Source organism: Aedes albopictus, chromosome 1 (genome assembly GCF_035046485.1).
Source record: "Aedes albopictus strain Foshan chromosome 1, AalbF5, whole genome shotgun sequence".
NCBI lineage: Eukaryota > Metazoa > Arthropoda > Insecta > Diptera > Culicidae > Aedes > Aedes albopictus.
This window is the reverse complement of record NC_085136.1, coordinates 160043226-160061599: the sequence shown is the minus strand read 5'-3', so window position 1 is coordinate 160061599 and position 18374 is coordinate 160043226. Positions and strand designations below refer to the sequence as shown.

The following is an 18374-nucleotide window of genomic DNA, read 5'->3' as shown; positions in this document are numbered from 1 at the left end:
TGTTTCAAATCTATATATTTTCCCGCATCACAACAAGTTATTGCTATAAGGCTTGCTTAGATTCTAGTGAATGCTTTCATAGATGATATGTAGCACCAAACGCATCAAGTTGGATCAGAGCAGACCTCGACGGTATATGCCATATACATGAAAGAAAACAAACAAGCAAACTAAGAAAAAAAAAATAGATCAACCTTAACCTATCAGAAGCACACTATCGCCTATGCACACACTCGCCGATGCACCTCCGTCACACGATACGCGATCTATATTTCACACTTATTTATTTCCCATTAAATTTAAACGCTATTACATCTTCTGCTACTGCTGATGCTACTACACGACTTGCCTTGTAGGTTCCCTGTTCACGGTGTTTTTGATGTCTGCATTAGACTTCAAATTTATTTGAAGTATGTAATTGGTAGAGCAAATAATCTACATGACATTATTTTCTTAATAAGAGATCTTCTAATAATTGACTCCATGTAGAATGTTAATCTGAATATAGTAATGTAAGTTCCGTGCTGAACTCTTCAACATCAAAACTTATCTTCTAATTTACACAAACACAGCCATTTATTGAAAAGAATCCGGGAAAATGATCAAATTCAGTTTTTTTTATTTTTTTCACAAAAAGTTTTGCTTATGAAATTCCTTTCTATTTTTTTCACAACAAAAAACATTGTGTCTAAACACGATGCTTCGTTCTTGAGTTATGACTTTTGAAAGTAAGTGAGTTTTCCGAAAAAAATAAGCGACCCTGATTGTTTTCAATTTAGAGAACTGTGCATATGAAGCCTACTACTGAAAACATAAATCATTAAATTCTGAGAACCTTCGTACAAATTAGTGCGTTAATAAAAAAACAACTTAAAAATCCTTGAAATTTCAGGAAATTTCGGAGTCAATCGGAGAATTTGAAAAAAAAGTATTTCATGTCGATGTTATTTAGGTTTTGTAGTTTTGTAGTTTTCGTATATTTATAATGTTGAGTAAATTATGTTAAGGAGCATCCATGAAGCACGCTACGCAAAAAATGGATATTTTCTACCGTCCTTACCCTACGTATGGATTTTCGTATGCTTTATAATCTACTTGTCATACATCTGAGAACCCCCTCTCTCTTCCTCTAGATTGGACGTATTTCATCAATGGACCCTTAGACTATTTAGTTCAAAATCATACAAAAATATACAATACCGACGCTAGAAAACTATGGAAGCTGTGGAGACACTTACCTACATTTCTGTTTTTTTTTGGGAAATTACTTTGAAAACCCTTGGGTTCATTGTTCAAAATTTTCGAAGGGACTTTCCTAGCGAGGCTTTGGAATTTTAATCAAAGACCCAGGTTCATCAAAGCCATTCTTTAAACAAAAATGGAGTTTTTTGAGAGTCATTCTAGTGGATCTTAAAACACTTCGGAAGGAATCTGAATAATCTCTAGGTGAGATTTCAGGGTTCTTAAAAGAATTTCCGAAGACCTTGCTGGATATACTGTAGTGGGCATCCTTGAAAAAATATTTACTTCATTTGTTGCGTTATTTTTGGAAACCAATGAAGACTCATTCTGGATAATTTTTAATCATGAATTTCTGGTAAAATTGCTGTACGTATTGAGTTTTTGAGTAAACTTCTGAAAACAAACTCACAAAAAACTAGATCGGATCTATAAAATTTCTCCAAGAATGTCAACAGAAACGATATAAAAATTACCTTGATCGGTGTTTTTCACGAAATCAAATCTTTGCTGTGGAGTTTAGGATTTCTCTGGGAAGGAATCACCCCTCACGTGCAGCACACTCAACTAATCCAAGCTGACGTCGGTTCGCAAGTGGCAAGAATGAATGCTGTTGGGTTGCTATGCTAGCAGGGATACAAGCATTGCCCGCTTGACAGTTCATACCACAGCCAAACGCACCATAGCGCCTGCTGTGGTTAATCTCAGTACAACAGCTCTATGCAGTAAATCATATACATATCTCATATTTGCTATCACAAATTCAAAATTCATGATGAGACCTTAGTTACAGGTTCATCCGGTACTTGATGATCTGAATGCCTTAATTCCGAGCAGATCTGGATGGGTAATCTGCACTACTGTCGAAGGGAAGGAAAATGTGCAGATAGTATGACATGCGTAGCCAACTTCCGAACCCTGCGACCGTATTTCTGCCGCGGCTGATGCCACTTGTATTGCGTCGCTCGACGAACTCTTTGTCCTCTGCCACCACCAGCGCTATGGGCATCATGCCCTGCCCTTTGAGCCCGTGTGGTATGCGCTGACCACCCTAAGGCACATTAGTCTGTGAGTACTCTCGAGTCGCTTCACGTTTCGGTTCACCACTAGCGCATTCGACCATGGAACGGCGGCCATACCGTAGTATGGAGACCGCTACTGTCGTGAGCAGCTTACGCTTACTCGAGACTATTGCCGGACTATTTGACATTGTGATGCGCGAGTACCAACTGTCTCGACCTCATCCAGGCCTCCACTATGCCAATTAGTGATGTAGTACCGGTAGTACCGGTACCGAAAATACCGGTATTACCGACCAATTTTTGGTACCGAAATACCGGTACTGTCTGAACCATTTTACCGGTACTTTCGGTACCGTGAAATCTCTCCCGAAGTGCTGAAATCCGGTCATAAGTATAGCCAATATGCAACGGAAATAAACGAATACATTTAAAACCAAGTACTTTAACAAACAAAAATTTCATACATGCAACCCTTCTGCAAATCCAGGATATCATAGCAATGATTGGTCGAATGAACGCTGAATTTTGGAATTGTATTTACTATCTCAGAATAAAAAATGATACCTAAATTTGAGTTTCTTGTTATTTTTTCAGTTTTTTAGAATCGGTTGCTAGTATCATCAAGAAAATCTAAGTGTAGAATTAGCTATAAGTTAAAATACACATAAATATAAACAAAAAAAAAAAAAGAAAATCAGTTTAATCTACTTCTGTTTTCACCTTGCAGCTGTTCATCTGATTTTGGTACATGTAAGGTTGTTTCTGTTTCTTTGAGGATTGACTAAGATACTGCCTGTGAAACTGCGCAGAAGCTAAACAATAGCTCCAAAAACAGTTTGTGTTGTATCATTTCTTTCTATCATTTTTTTATCTATCTATATTTTTTGTTCAATTTAGTATTTCCTGGTTAGCTTTTATGACATCCCTGAAAACCGGAATTCCCATGGCAAATTGTAGATTTTCTGTATAGATTACTCTTCATTTTAGTGAAAAATTTTCCAGTACCGATATTTTACCGGTACTACCGGTACTGTAAGCCCCAGTACCGAAATACCGGTACTCCCCGAAAGTGGTCGGTACTGCGACCCCTAATGCCAATTGCGACTCGCCATAAACCACGAGGGTAATATCATTGGCATAGCCAACCAGCTTTACGCCCGGTGGAAGTTTGAGCCTCAATACGCCATCATACGCCGCGTTCCATAGTTCCGGCCCAGGATGGAGCCCTGAGTTACCATCGCGGTGATGTTGTAGCTCCTCTCGCCTTCCTCGGTGTCAGAGATTAGCACCCAATTCTGGAAGTAACTCTCCAGTATCCGGCATAAGCTAACCGGGACTCTTAGGTGATGTATGGCGCACTCGATGGCAGCCCAGCTGACGCTGTTGAACGCATTATTTACGTCCAGCTTAATGACCTCGCAATAGCGGATTTCCGTTCGCTTCTTTTGGAGCGCTATCGGTCGTTTTGGTTACAGCCCCAATAGCGTCCACCGTCGTTCGACCCTTCCGGAAGCCGAACTGGTTATCCGAGAGGCTAGAGTAATTGGGTTTCTCGGTATAGACCATTAGCCTCGACAGAATGATTCGTTCCAATAGTTGCCCAGTGGTGTCCAAAAGGCAGATATGTCTGTATGCCGACGGGTCGCCAGGTGACTTCCCGAGTTTGGACAGTAGACACAAGCAACACACTTGTCACAGAAGAGTAATGGCGGCACAGGTTTTTGCAGCGCAGAAGTCACTGTGACTCACTTCTAATAAATAAATACTATCTTGCCAGAAGTAAGTCACCGTGACTTGCGCAACAAAAACCTGGGTCGCCGTGACTCTTCTGTGACAAGTGTGTTACTAGTGAAACCAATCTTTGCCTTATCCATCTCTCCGGAAATTCGCCTCTGTCTAGGCACATCTGCATAGACGTTCTGCACAAACTGTCGAGATACCATCCGAAAGCCTCGATCAACTTCAAAGACTTCGCTATTGCGATGGGCTTGTCGTTCGTGACCTGGGTGACCTCGCATTGGCCGGTTTTGCCATAGGGGACGGAGGCCCGTGGTCTTGCGTTGTGGCGTGGGAACAGCGTTTCTACGATCTTCTGCAGCATCTCGGGTCAGCGTTCTGGGGGTGCTGACCTGCCCTTCGTTTTGGCCATAACTACTCTGTACGCATCACTCCAAGGGGTTGTGTTGGCTGCCTGGTAGAGATTTTCAAAGCAGGCCCGCACGCGCCTCAATCTCTTTGTTCAGTGCCAGTTTAGCCGCCCTGTAGGCCTCACTTGGCTCCATTCTACCCTCATCGGTGTGAGCTCTTTGATCCTCCTTCTAGCTCTTAGGCAGGATGCGCGAAGTCCTGCAATTTCTGGACACCACCAGTATACCGGTTTGTGTCCGTTTCTGGGTAGGGATGATTTTGGCATTGCGGCGTCTCATGCACGGATTAGGGTTCCGACTAGATCATCGCTGGATAGATCACCGCGTTTTACCCTGCATATCGTCGACTCTCCAGTCCGAGCTAGGCTTTATACCCGGGCTCCAGAAGGTCACGTCAATGATGAACTCTGCATCGTTCAACTGGTTTTTTTTTGTCGCCTACGTTCGCTACATCCGCGTTCGATCTAGCCATTGGTTCGAGTAAATCCCAGTCTCTCGCGTTAGTCAAGTGGCCAGCACACTCAACCGCCCACCGATCACCACTGGACTCTATCCCATTAGTGCGCTTGATAGCGAATTCAGCAAAGACCACCTGAGAGGGGCATAACAACTGCAGTAGTACACCCCATTGATCTTCACTATTGCGAAGCCCTCGTGCGTCGTTGATATTATTTCCTGGACCGGAAAACGACCGACTGTACAGATCGCCGCTAGCTTGGCCTTATCCGCTACCCAGTTTCCGTTATTGGGAGGGATGTGGTATGGGTCCAATAGTAGGGCGTTGTCTGTAGTTGACTCCAAGACTGAATGCAAGGACATTTCCATTACAAAGATTTCCTGGACCGACCATGAATCGAATCCACTCGTCACGCTCAGCATGGTCATCCTGAATACCCACGCATTTACAGCTGTGTCTGTTGGGCCCTGGGGATTATGTACAATATAAACAAAAACAGTTTATTCATGTACTCTGAGCTCAAAACTTGAGGATCTTATGGAAGACCTTTGAAGCTATGATAGCTGTAAAAGTACAAAAATCATTGTTGTCCAGCAGCTTTAAATTAGATACAAGCAAACTTCTGAGGATATGGATGTGATGGATAAATATGGATGTCGCCAATGTGCTGATTTATCATAATTTTCAAACCCGAGCCCCACCGTGTAATCTTGTGTGACGCGATGAGCCGTTGGTTGTTGTTACAGCCAGCCAGATAGGTAGCACAGAACAGCTGCAGCAGCAATGCATCAATATCGGGCTGAGCGCTTCAACGCGAGTATGTGTAGTGCTTCGATTGATTTGAACTTGAACGAGTAGACCACCTCCGCGCACCGCGGTGCTGGTTGCTGTCTCCACCATCATCTGTCGCTTGTCTATCGTCGTGTGATACCACCACCGTTCGTTGTCGGTTGCCATATCGCGTTCGGATGGGCGGGCGGGCGTTTCTACTGCCATACTACTGTTGACGTCGTCGATTACAACAACTATTGGTTGATTACTTCATCATAACGAAATGAAAACCCGGTGCCGATGATCGGCCGGTGGCAGAGTGGCGAGCGTTTGACTGTTTCACGTCACGAAACGATCTCTGTGCACTTTTTGGTGTGCAGCTTCTGAGGCCTATGGGAAAAAAATCGAAACCGTCTCGACGTTATTAATATTTAAACCTCTGCCATTGGTCGTACGGTGTATCTAAGTGTGTTCTAGGTATTTTTATATCAATTGATGGTTGGATTTATTTCATCGTGTGGGGTTGTCGCGGGTCTTCAAAAATTGATACCAAACTAGTCGACCGAATCGTGAAAGGCCGGGTTAACAAAGAATTCCAAGGTAGATCTTCGAACTTTAGGCCACTTGTCATGCAACTATTCTATATGAAACTTCGAATAGAGTTCTGAGAAAAAATGAAAAGGACACCTAACAACTGGCTAACTGATACTACGTACCAACAGTGAGGTTACAATCTCTGTGTAGTCAGCCAATAAAAGAACATTTGCTGGTTTTCGAGCCTCTTTTGCTCTATACTGGATCAGACCTAGTATGCTTACATCTCAACTCTTCTTCGTTCTGGTGTTATCTCAGCCGACTTCTCAGCATAATGTACTATGAGCATTTCCACAAGTAATAGCCCATTTTAGTGCCCAGCTGTCTTTGTTTAGATCATAAAGCACGTGGGGAGGCTAGTGTCAGGAGGCCAGGAGCTCTACTCATTCACTCACTCATGTATCCTGAGCAACTCTGCGGGCCCATAGGGCCAACGTAATCTGATCTACATCCTGGACGGCTGCTCGCTTTACTGCCGGATTCCAATTCAGCGCTCGCTTGCAGGACGTGTTGACATCCAATGTTTTGGTCTTAATTTATTTCATTTATTTATTTCAACATCAAATTCATGATAACACTGAATCAACAATTTGCCGCCCTAATACACGATTTGTAGCTACAGCTCTTCAACGTCGGTCACGCTCGCCAGATCACGCTCCACCTGGTCCATCCATCGTGCTCTCTGCGCTCCACGCCTTCTTGTACCAACCGGATGGTTAGCAAACACCAACTTTGCAGGGTTGTTGTCCGGCATTCTTGCAACATGCCCTGCCCACCGTATCCGTCCAGCTTTAGCCACCTTCAGGATGTTGGGTTCACCGTAGAATGCAGCGAGCTCGTAGCTCATTCTTGTCCGCCACACACCATTCTCCTGTACACCGCTGAAGATCGTCCTTAACATGCGTCGCTCGAAAATTCCGAGTGCTTGCAGGTCCTCCTCGAGCATGATCCTTGTCTCGTGTCCGTAGAGGACCACCGGTCTTATTAGCGTCTTGTACATGATACATTTGGTGCGGGGGTGAATCTTTTTTTGGAGTGGAAGCTCAGGTAAAATATTATCTCCTGGGCGCCCATTAAAAACACCCGGCGAAGACTGCCCAAGCAAATCCGAACTTTTGATTTCACTTGAAGCGCGAACTCAGAAATTTAATTTTGGTTTGATTCTGGCTTCGTCGAACTTGAATCTCCAAAAAGTTACCCATGTATTGGGTTTCTCATTAATGTTCAGACTAATGTGATAATTTGAGAATCCATTGAATCATCATTTCCCAGCGAAATTTCACACTAATCGAACCTACCTGTTGTGCATCTGACGCCCCTGTCATGAACTCAACCGATTATATTACCCGAATAAAAAATACAGTAGAAAAACCGAATGTTGTATTGTAACAGTACTATTTAGAACCATATTGTTACAATAAACACCACTGTAAAAATAAAAAAATACAAAAAGAATAAGATGTAATGTTAGACACCATACAGTGAATTGTTAATGAGATTTTTACAATATACTATACGGGTTGTTAAGTATCGTAACAATATCAAAAACATTTTTTCTCCATATATATTTTTTTACAAAACCATACATTTTATTGTAAATGAATTGTTCGAAATACTGATACGTGGGCTTTAATATACCGTACATTGTATGGTACACGTACGGTTTCAAACAATAAAATGTACCGTAAATGTATTGTTTTTAATTGTAATTTCACTACTGGTTATAAATTTAATCATGGTTTTGGAATGATTCTCTTTTGTTATGTTGTATTGTTTTACATTAGATAAACCATATAATGTTATATTATCTCGTCATGTTCCTTCGATAATGGCAGTTCTGGCCAAACTAACCTAAACTCGTCTAAGTCTGAGTAGCCTCTGATTGCATTAACAGTTGAAGCTTAAGCTCCCATGTCCCACCAGCCAGATAACCAGGTTTTGCAAACTAAGCATTATTTGTGGCAACACTTTGAGCGGCATGATGGAACTATGCCTAGCGCGCTAAGCGTTATTAGACCACTAATGTAGTTGCATGAAGTGGGTGACGAGGTACATAAGTATCATTACAGCGTGCTTAACCATTATTGCAATATTGTGGCTCCAATTTGACTGAACTATGAAATGTGTACATAACAACTCATGAGAAAACTGTCAAGTTCGATTCAACTATAAGTTAGGTTAAAAAGCGAAGACGAACTTATTTCAGAAGTCGTTTCAGTGTCCAGTCCAGTCTTTATGTTAAAAATGTCAAAGATAAATCGCATTAAGGCACAAGGCAATTTCACATGAGAGAAGAAGAGAAAGAATAGTATTAAACTCATCCACTGATTTACGGTAATCTGGCCTGCGTCTTTCTGGGTTGACCTACATTCGTATTCCTCTCATCGCACTCTACATACCTAGCCCACCATATCTTTTGGATATGCAGTCCTTAGGACACCTGGTTTACCACTTTATTTAAACATTTTATTGACTTTAAATAGATGTTTCAACTTATTCACTTTTTTCTCTTTCATTTCCTTTGCAACAAAAATGTCACGGACATCAACAAAACAAAGCACGGAAAAAATCATAAACTGAATAAAAAATTAAAAATGCACGGAAAAAGATTGTTTCGGAATAGTGAATGGTTCAAACGTAAGAAAAACAGTATAATATATTGTTACATAAAGTTCGGATGTAAATGTATAATAGCTACCAATGTGCAAAGCTTTAAGCGAACCATTCCATTACAATACACTATATTGTAGCTGGTACACTGTATGGTACAGGAATGGTTTTCACCAAATACCCTATGGTTAGTTTTTATCCGGGTAGCGTGGGACACAAAAAGACATTTTACTCCTGTACACTTTTTGAGTTCCATTTTGGCCCCATATCAACTGTGCAAAATTTCAGATCGATCGGAGAAACTATATTTTAGCGCCAGGCATTTTAAGTTTTCATACGATTTAGTATGGGGAAAATCACCTTTTCAAAGAAAAATCGCCACAGGTTGCCCCTCAACCCCTAAAAATAAATCGATGAATGATTTCTGTTGGAAATTTTACGAGGAACCAACCCTCAGAAGACCGCAAAGCGATCTGAGGCATGTGAAAAAAGTTATTGATTGAAAACCGAATGGCATGCAAACGCTGTTTAACATGTAAGGAATAACAATAAATAATAAAACCTCGTTATTTTCTCGATCGGGTGAGGCCTAATAACTTTTTCAAGGAACGTCGCATCGATTTTCTGTCTTCAGAGGTCTGATTTCTAGTAAAGTTTTCTACAGAAATCATTCGTCGACTTGTTTTTAGGGATCTAGGGGTTACTCCTAGCGATTTTTCTCTGCAGGAGTAAAGTTTCCCCATAGTAAATCGTATGAAAAACTAAGAATGGCGGGCGCTAAAATATAGTTTTTCCGATCGATCTGAAATTTTGCACAGTTAATATGGGACCAAAGTGGAACTCAAAATATATACAGGAATTTAAGTTTTTCCATGTTTTGTATTTTCCCATATAAACCGTGTACCAGGCTAATGTATATGCCAGCCGCTGCGAAGTCGTTTGCGAAATTCGGCTGTGATGATGATGAATTTCGGCCGAGTCTAAATGGGTGCAAATATCGCAATATTGTTTATGAACTAGGAAGTACATGTACAAGCGTTTGACTTCTCTTCAAAACGACATTAAAGTCGAAAACAGGTTCAGAAAGAACTTACCTCGAACTTCAGAGAAGAGTTCAATCAAATATTAACCGAACTCATGTTGAACTTTTGCGTGCCTCTAAAGCTGAAATAAAGTTCATTTGGACATGTTCCAACAACTTTAAATGTTCCATTCCGAACTTATTTCGAACTTACTACTCAAAGTTCTGATAAATATTAACGGTACCAAAAGTGAACTTTACTTGAACTTCGGCGACAGCGGAGCTGGGGAGAAGTTCTCATTCAATTAAATCACTCGGAAATCGATTGTAGCAGCCACAGCTTGTGTTAATTTCACAAGTACACTTTGTTGCACTATAGTATTTCAACGTACTTACTTGTAATCAACGCAAAACATCCAAATTGTATGGCTCAAAAGCTGCCCCGCAGCGGACTACTGGTAGAACAGGATTCCGCCGGAGTTTTTTTTTCGGCTGCGGATAAAAGTCTTCCATGTTTTCAACCCCGTCTCACTAATCGCACCAGTAATCGACACGATCGTAGTCACTGAAAACTTATAAACTTCTTTGAATTATTGCCACTGGCACTAATTTATTGCTTTGCACTTGTTCAAATTACTAACCAAAACAAACTGAAAATGTCAAACTGTGTAAGTTCACAAGAAGTTCCACGTAAACTTCTTTCGAACCTTCGGCTTCAGGCTCAGAGAAAGTTCACAAGCGAACCTGATTGAGCTCTACTGAATGATAACAGCACATTGAGTAGAATCCCACAGTGCCTAACAACACATACATTGAGTAGTGGTTAGGCGCCGGCTTTCAACGAGGAGAACCCGAGTTCAAATCTTAGTATGTTTTATATTAAAAATTATTTCAAGGTATTAGTCAATTTGGATTCCATATGTACTAATGTGTCTTAATAATAAATTACTTCTGAGGACTAAGCGAATTTTTTTTCAAATTTTTTCGAAGCTTATTTTTAAGCTGAATAGCGTTCTTTTCAGCGACACAAGTGAAGTTTTTATGAACTCAAGTTCGGTTAATTACTTAAAAAGTGAGCTGAATAGAATGCTATTCATCTCTTTTCGAATATCTGATTAAGCCCAAACATGCTATTTTATCCGAACTTTTGGTTGCTTGGGTGGCGCTTGAGCCTAGCTATTTAGCACCGTAGTTGGAGGAAATGCCAGTTCCCTGGGTTAGTGGGTTGGTGTCAGGCCCTTGCGAGCCAGCCATAAAAAGACTAGCACCGAAAAATCAACAAGAGAAGAATTCGAACCGATACCAATGGCGACGACCACTGCGACGAAAAGGGACTTGCGATTGGAAGCTCGGTACGTGGAACTGCAGATCTCTCAGCTTCATCGGGAGCACCCGCATACTCGCCGATACCAATGGCGACGACCACAGCGACGAAAAAGGACTTGCGATTGGAAGCTCGGTACGTGGAACTGCAGATCTCTCAGCTTCATCGGGAGCACCCGCATACTCGCCGATATACTAGAGGACCATGGGTTTGCAATCGTAGCGCTGCAGGAGGTGTGTTGGACAGGATCTATGGTGCGAATGTTTTTGGTCTTACTGACGTTGATGGTTGAACCCGCCGTTCGGCCATTTCGTTGAACATACTCTGCATATCAAAGCGCCGTTAGGCTAGTAGAGCAATATAATCGGCCAAATCGAAGTACATAGTTCCTAGGCTCAGTAGTGATGGGCTGCCAAAGTAGCCCACGATTTGGTGCACGGTCAATCGCCTCCACCGTGATCTCGTCGATTATGATGAGAAACAGTACTGGTGATGAATACCAAATAGAGGGACTCTTGGAATTCGTGGAATTCGTTAACCTGCTTCAAGATGATATGGAGTTTTGCAATATGGTCCGCAAAAGATCTTCCGGCACGGAACTCTGCCTGCTGGAGTCGGACAGTCCCGTCTTTCTTCTCCTTAATCCGATTTAGGATAACTTTGTTCAGAACTTTAGGAGCAATACACAATAACATGATGCCACACCAGTTGTCGCACACACTTGAGAACCTTCACTAAAACGCCTTGCATCCAGTCACGGTATCACAGATAATACAGAATAGCTTATGTAACATTTGCACAGGTAGCAATGGGTCAGGTTTCAGCAACTCAGCTGATATATGGTCGTCTTCGGGAGCATTGTTGGATTTCATGCTTCGGATGGCTGCTTCAGTACACTGCAGTTATGGTGCCTCAGAGTTGACACGGGTGATGCGTCGTTCCCTAGGCGGACCATGTCGAGATGCTGACGGTTGGTCGGACGTCGAAACATGAAGAAGTTGTTCAAAGTGCTCGAATCAACGTTTTAGCCGGTCAGTTGGATCGGTGAGTAACTGTCCAGTAGCGTCTTTCACTTGCATCCTCAGATCCATCCTTGCTTCAATCAGACGTCGTGATATACGTAATGGTGATTTAAAGGGATTCTTGGAGGAATTCTTGGCAGGATTTATAGTCCCTGGTGAAATTATTCGGGAAATTTCTGTAAGGATTTTTGGAGGAACTTCTGGAAGAATTACGTCGAGGCAGATGCCTTGGAGGAATTCCTAGATGAATTCTTGGATAAAAGCCTTGAAGAATTTTGGGTGGAATTCCTGAAATAATTCTTGGAGGAATTCCTGAAGATATCATAAGAGGAATTCCTGGAGGACTTCCGGAAGGAATTTCCAGAGTAATTTCTGGGGGAATCTAGAAAGATTTCCTGGTGAAATTTCAAGAAGAATTTATCAAGGAATTCGGGAGCAATTTCTGAGCGAGCTCCTGGAGTTCGGGAGAAAATATTGGCGTAATTCATTAAGGGCCGATTTCTTCACCTACCCGGCTTAACGACGTAAGCCTGGTTTATCTTAAACCACACTTAAAGTTAAGCCAAATTCTTAAGCCAGGTTTAAATATTTGCATTTCTTCACACCGGCTTAGCAAATGAAGGCGATGGCTTACCCTAAGCCAAGCTTAATGAAATTTCCCATATCATTCCAGTGATTTTCCAATGGAAACGTCATTTTAAGCCGCCGATATTTTAAAATGCCCGTTATATGCAGTATGGAGTAACATCAACAACACATCCGTTGAAAATTTAGTGGGAAAAGCGGATTCGCTTGGTAAATTTTTCGGATGTAGAAGGAAATTAACAATGATGAACTACCTAGAATGTTGATATTTTACCCAACGAAGTATCGAAGATCTTCGATTTAGTACCTACTCCATATGATCGTTCCACAACATTTGGTGTTCGAATTTACCTTTTATTGTACAAAGTTGGAGTGCCGCGCTGCAGAAAAGGCGTTGCAATGTTGATTTTATGTTTTGATATCTAGAATCGCCTTCGAATAAATAATCTCCATTATTGCCCTGTTAGAGTTTCATTTCGATAGTGAGTTTTTGAATATGTGTTGGTGGTGAGATGCTTTAGAGTCCAGACCATTTTTCGAATATGTTTAAAATTTTGAACTGTTTACTTTCAATGAGAGCCACAACAAAGTTCAAGTTCAACTAGAAACTGAAATCCCTTAACCTTCCGTAACTCGCGCGGTTGACTACCTGCGTCAGCACCACGCTAATGCTGAGTACAAAAAGCGAGATTTTTTCAACTTGTACAAAATACAACAGCGTGATCGCTCGTGGGTTAATAGAAACATTTTATTCCACTTTTATTCCATTCGTTGGTGTTTTTAATACTTTATTTTAAAAGTGCTTAGGTGCCGTTCACAAATTACGTAACGCTAGGAAAGGAAAATATGATCGTGCATTACGGCTCATAAAAAAGATTTAGGATTTTAATGTAAAAATGCGTTAATACGATGCACGCTGCCTTGTACTAAAATATAAAACGGAACGTTTTTTACAGTGCTGAAAATGTAATTTCGACCTATCTGGATTCAATGTCTTCGAAAAATATCCATCATGAAAAAATGGGATTACATATGCGCTGTAAAAATCGAGTTTTGCAACGAGTTGCAAAACATTTTGCAATGAAAAACAAATCACTAGAATAGGGTCTTGTACCATTTGAGCAGGTGTATCTATTTTGGGCACTTGCCGCTAAGGACTGTTCATTTTATAAAGAGGACAACTTTGCAAGGCTATAAAAAGAAAACGCGTAGTTCAAATTTGAGCATCCTTGGTTCGTTGTTGAGTACATTATATTAGCAGATAATAACCATAAATAAATTGGTTTAAAATTATTGAAATTCATAGAAATGTGGCAAAGTGTTTCGAAAGATCAATTTTTCAATTCCCAAAAACTAAAGATAAACACAAAATTTCTGTAAAACATCGGTGTATCGTTTTTAATTGCAAAAAAGTGTTTGCCATGCTGCAGCAGTTTCAGTGATACATATTCTGGCAAAATATAAACCTAATCGGAATAATGGTTGTTGAGATATTAAAGTTACAAATTGGACTCGATTTTCAGAATAAAATTTATTTGTTAAACAAAAATGTATAAAAATATTAAATTTTGAATGTTTTCAATGGATCTAGTCGAAAGTACTAATAATGCAATTTCAAATGCAGAAAACCGCTTCTTGATAGCATTGTTGGCTTGGTTACTGTGCTTCATGACAGTTACCGGAGATAAAACCGCTTCGTTCTATGAAGGTTCTTCTAAATAACGATGTACTCTATTGCAAATACAACGTAACAATGATGTCGAAAATAAAAATCAACATGTAGTTATTTTCAAATAAGGTATATAATCACATAGGGTCAGACCTTGCTGAAAAAAATAATAATAAGCTTCTCTAGAATCAAAAACTTGCATATATGGAGCAAAAAGTATGCAATTTTTCATTATGGCCATCATTAAGTATTAAATTAATGATGAAGAGTGTACTTTAAAGCATATTTTTCTTCGGTATCATTTAGAATGCGATTCTCTTCTATACTGGACAAATTTTGAACTGGTTCCGTAGTGTTATTGCATCACTGGACTTAAATAAGTATTTTTTTTTCAATTTCATTGATAACAAGGCAACTCACTATATCAAGCTGTATAATGCTTAGTGCATTATTACTGACCAACTATTACACTCTATCTTTAGAAGAATAGTATTAGATCCCAACACATTGAAAAGTTCATGAAAGTTTTAAAGTTATGTATGTGGAAAGTTGTGTAGAATTTTGAGAAGTGGGGTTTTATTGAGTTTTAACGAAAACCGCTTCAGTTCCATAACTAAGGACAATTTGTGTAATGTTATATTTTTCCTACACTATAGAATAGCTATGGAAATTTATGCAAAAAACCGATAATGATTTTATTGAAAAATAAAAAAAGATATCACACAAATAAGGTGTTCTCTTTATAAAATGAACAGTCCTTATAACTAAGTCAGTTTCATACGGATTGATTTGAAATTTTGTATAGAGTTAGCCACGTACAGTATCTAACTCTATACAAAATTTCAAATCAATCGGTTTTAAATTAACTTAGTTATAACGACAAATGCCCAAAATAGGTACACCTGCCCAAACGGTACAATACCCTACCTATGATCATTTCTATCGGTACCATCGTGCTTCGCGGTGGTTCCATCATGCTAGACACTAAATTTTGATCAAGCAAGCTGTACTATAACCGTGACAATTTGGCAAGCTCTTCCCGTTGTGGATCAAACAATTGCATTATGATTCATAATACAACCAAAATCTGTTGCTTTATGAATCATATTGCAATTGTTTGGTATAGTACGAAAAACTAGTTCGTTGTGATACGGCAAGTATAAATCAAATTCCATAGTGCTGAGTTGCAAAAAGATATTTAAAATCCACTTGCGTAGTGGAACTTATTTATTTTCAGTACTTTGGTTCCATGACTAACATGGGAAGTTTTTTGAAACCTATTCTCAATTTAGTTGAAAATCGGAGTTTTCGACTAGCGAAGTTTCTCCAAATCAGCTGGTTCGCTAAACAGCGCACCACTTCCGATGTTAGGTCCGAAGCACGGATTTGGAGAAAAATCCAACTTCGCTAGTCGAAAAATCCGGGTTTCAACTGCACGGAGAATATTGAGCCTCAAATCATTCCAAATTAAACTGTTTTAATAGTTGGCCCATCATGTGTGCAAACAAACTTTTGTTTGCGTTACATGTGAGATTTACCACAACAAGTTAAACAAAAAGTGGACAAAATCCGTAAAACATCAAAATGCGTCAGATAAACGCATATTTTGTTATTTACGATTTATCAAGGTTGCCCAAGCTGGATATCGAAAGTTGAAGAGTTGTTCTTCCAAATGAGGAAACAATTGTTGTTTTGTTGGGAAATATAAGAGATCTGGAGAGTCAAAGTTGAGCCATTTGTCTGGAGATTTCACTTTTTGCGCTTCGTCCCGAAAGGGATATTAACGACGTGCCGGCTGTAGATTAACATTTTCTTTATCATCGCCTCCATCCGTATCCAAACGTTATCAATTGTATCATTCCTAAGTGCACATGTTTTATTGAAATATTTTCTGCTGTTTCAAAAATTTATCCATGAAGCAGGTGAAGAAACCCAAACTCAGCCATTTGCGACTAAAGCCTGGCTTAGCGCTGCTAAGCCACCTCAGAGCACCGCTTAAAATAAGCCACGCTTAACGTAAACCGTAGCTTTATTAAACCGGGTTTAGTGGTTAAGCCGAGATGAAGAAATTGAAAAAAAGTTAAGCCCGGCTTAAATTGTTGCTAAGCCTGGTTTAAAATTTAAGCCCGGGTGAAGAAATCGGCCCTAAGAATTTTTTTAAGGAATTTCTGAGGAACTCCCTGGAGGAATTTCGGATGATTTTTTAAAGTAATCCCAGGAGTATTTTCTTGAGGAATTTTTAAAGGTTTCCTGAAGGATCGTGGAGATATTCATGGAGGAATTTCTGTAGGAATTCTTCATTTTTTTTTTTTTGAAAATTCCTCAAGGAATTTCTGAAAGAGTTCTTCAAAGAGCTCCTGAAAAATTTCGTGACGAATTCCTGGAGGAATTTCTGAAGAAATACATGAAAGAAATCTCGGAAGAATCTCTGGAGTATTTTTTGGAAGAATTTCTGGAGGATTTCCTGCAGGTTTCTAGAGGAATTCTTCGAGAAAATTCTGTAGAAATTTCTAGATGAATTCTTAGAGAAATTCATAGAGGAATTTCTGGAGATATTCTTGGACGAAATCCTGGAGGAATGCTTGTTGATTTTTTTTTGGCGAAAGTCTTGGAAGGCTCCCTGGAGAAATTCTTGGAGGAACACCCAGAGGGATTCTTTGAGAAATTCTTGGCAGATGTTCTGGAGAAATTCTTGAACAAATTCCTGGTGGAATTCTTGAAGGAATTTCTCAAGAAATTCGTGGAGGGATTCTTATAGTAGTTTTTGGCAGAATTCTTTGGAGGAACTCCTGGAAGAATTATGTCGAGGCAGATGCCTTGGAGGAATTCCTAGATGAATTCTTGTATAAAAGCCTTGAAGAATTTTTGGTGGAATTCCTGAAATAATTCTTGGAGGAATTCCTGAAGATATCATAAGAGGAATTCCTGGAGAAATTCCTGGAGGACTTCCGGAAGGAATTTCCAGAGTAATTTCTGGGGGAATCTAGAAAGATTTCCTGGTGAAATTTCAAGAAGAATTTATCAAGGAATTCGGGAGCAATTTCTGAGCGAGCTGCTGGAGTTCGGGAGAAAATATTGACGTAATTCCTTAAGAAATTTTTGAAGGAATTTCTGAGAAAATCCCCGGAGGAATTTCGGATGATTTCTTAAAGTAATCCCAGGAGTATTTTCTTGAGGAATTTTTAAAGGTTTCTTGAAGAATCGTGGAGGTATTCATGGAGGAATTTCTGTAGGAATTCTTCAAAAAAAAAAAATTTCCTTTAAATCCCTCAAGGAATTTCTGGAAGAATTCTTCAAAGAGCTCCTGAAAAATTTCTTGACGAATTCCTGGAGGAATTTCTGGAGAAATGCATGAAAGAAATCTCGGAGGAATCTCTGGAGTATTTTTTGGAAAAAAATCTGGAGGTTTTCCTGCAGGTTTCTAGAGGAATTCTTCGAACAATTTCTGTAGAAATTCCTAGATGAATTCTTAGAGAAATTCATAGAGGAATTTCTGGAGATATTCTTGGAGGAAATTCTGGAGGAATGCTTGTTGATTTTTTTTTTGCGAAAGTCTTGGAAGACTTCCTGGAGAAATTCTTGGAGGAATACCTAGAGGGATTCTTTGAGAAATTTTTGGCAGATGTTCTGGAGAAATTTTTGAACAAATTCCTGGTGGAATTCTTGAAGAAATTTCCGAAGAAATTCGGGGAGGGATTCTTGTAATAATTTTTGGCAGAATTCTTGGAGGAACTCCTGGAAGAATTTTCGAGGAATTTCTAGAGAAATTCCTGGGGGAATTCTTAGAGGAATTATTGGCAGAGAATCTTGGAGGAATACCTATAGGGATTTGTGAGGAATTCTTAGCGAAAGTTTTGGAGGTATTCCTGGAAGATTTTTATAGGAATTTTTGGAGGAATTTCAAGAGAAGTTC

At 39.8% G+C, this 18374-nt stretch overlaps 1 protein-coding gene across 5 annotated transcripts in view; it reads left to right on the top strand.

Annotated features, from left to right (window-relative positions):
- The window catches only part of LOC109427728 (cAMP-specific 3',5'-cyclic phosphodiesterase), a 248743-nt gene that overhangs the window by 1044 nt on the left and 229325 nt on the right, over window positions 1–18374 (top strand). Inside the window, exon 1 of one of the 5 annotated variants that reach the window (XM_062845673.1) lies at window positions 10–132. The exons of the other annotated variants lie outside the window; for them this stretch is intronic. The gene's annotated coding sequence lies outside the window, so the exon portion shown is untranslated. Of the gene's footprint in view, window positions 1–9; window positions 133–18374 lie in introns of those variants that run through there. 5 annotated transcript variants of the gene reach the window in all.